This window comes from Mustela erminea, chromosome 9, assembly GCF_009829155.1.
Source record: "Mustela erminea isolate mMusErm1 chromosome 9, mMusErm1.Pri, whole genome shotgun sequence".
Taxonomy (NCBI): Eukaryota; Metazoa; Chordata; class Mammalia; order Carnivora; family Mustelidae; genus Mustela; species Mustela erminea.
This window is the reverse complement of record NC_045622.1, coordinates 104,743,498-104,743,841: the sequence shown is the minus strand read 5'-3', so window position 1 is coordinate 104,743,841 and position 344 is coordinate 104,743,498.

Here is a 344-nt window from a genome sequence, read left to right as displayed (position 1 = left end):
TTAATAAGAGAGTGTCTGTCTATTCATTTGCAGTGAATCGCTTCTCGGCCTTTTGGCTAAGATCAAGTGTATTCATTTGCAGTGAAAGATAAACCTCATCGGACTACAATCCTTGTGTATTATCTGTGCAGTCTTCCTGAGAAGCAAGGCACAGAGGGAAATAGCCCAAAACTCTTTCGCAAAGGATTTATTAATGAGGAACCATTGTCTTGAGCAGCCAGAATGAGCCTGGATATAATCATATGTTTCTTTCCCTGAAGCACAATGGAAGCCAGATGTAATCTGAAAGTTGTCCTGCTACTGGAATCGGCATGGGAAGGCGTGGGAGATGAATGAATCACAGC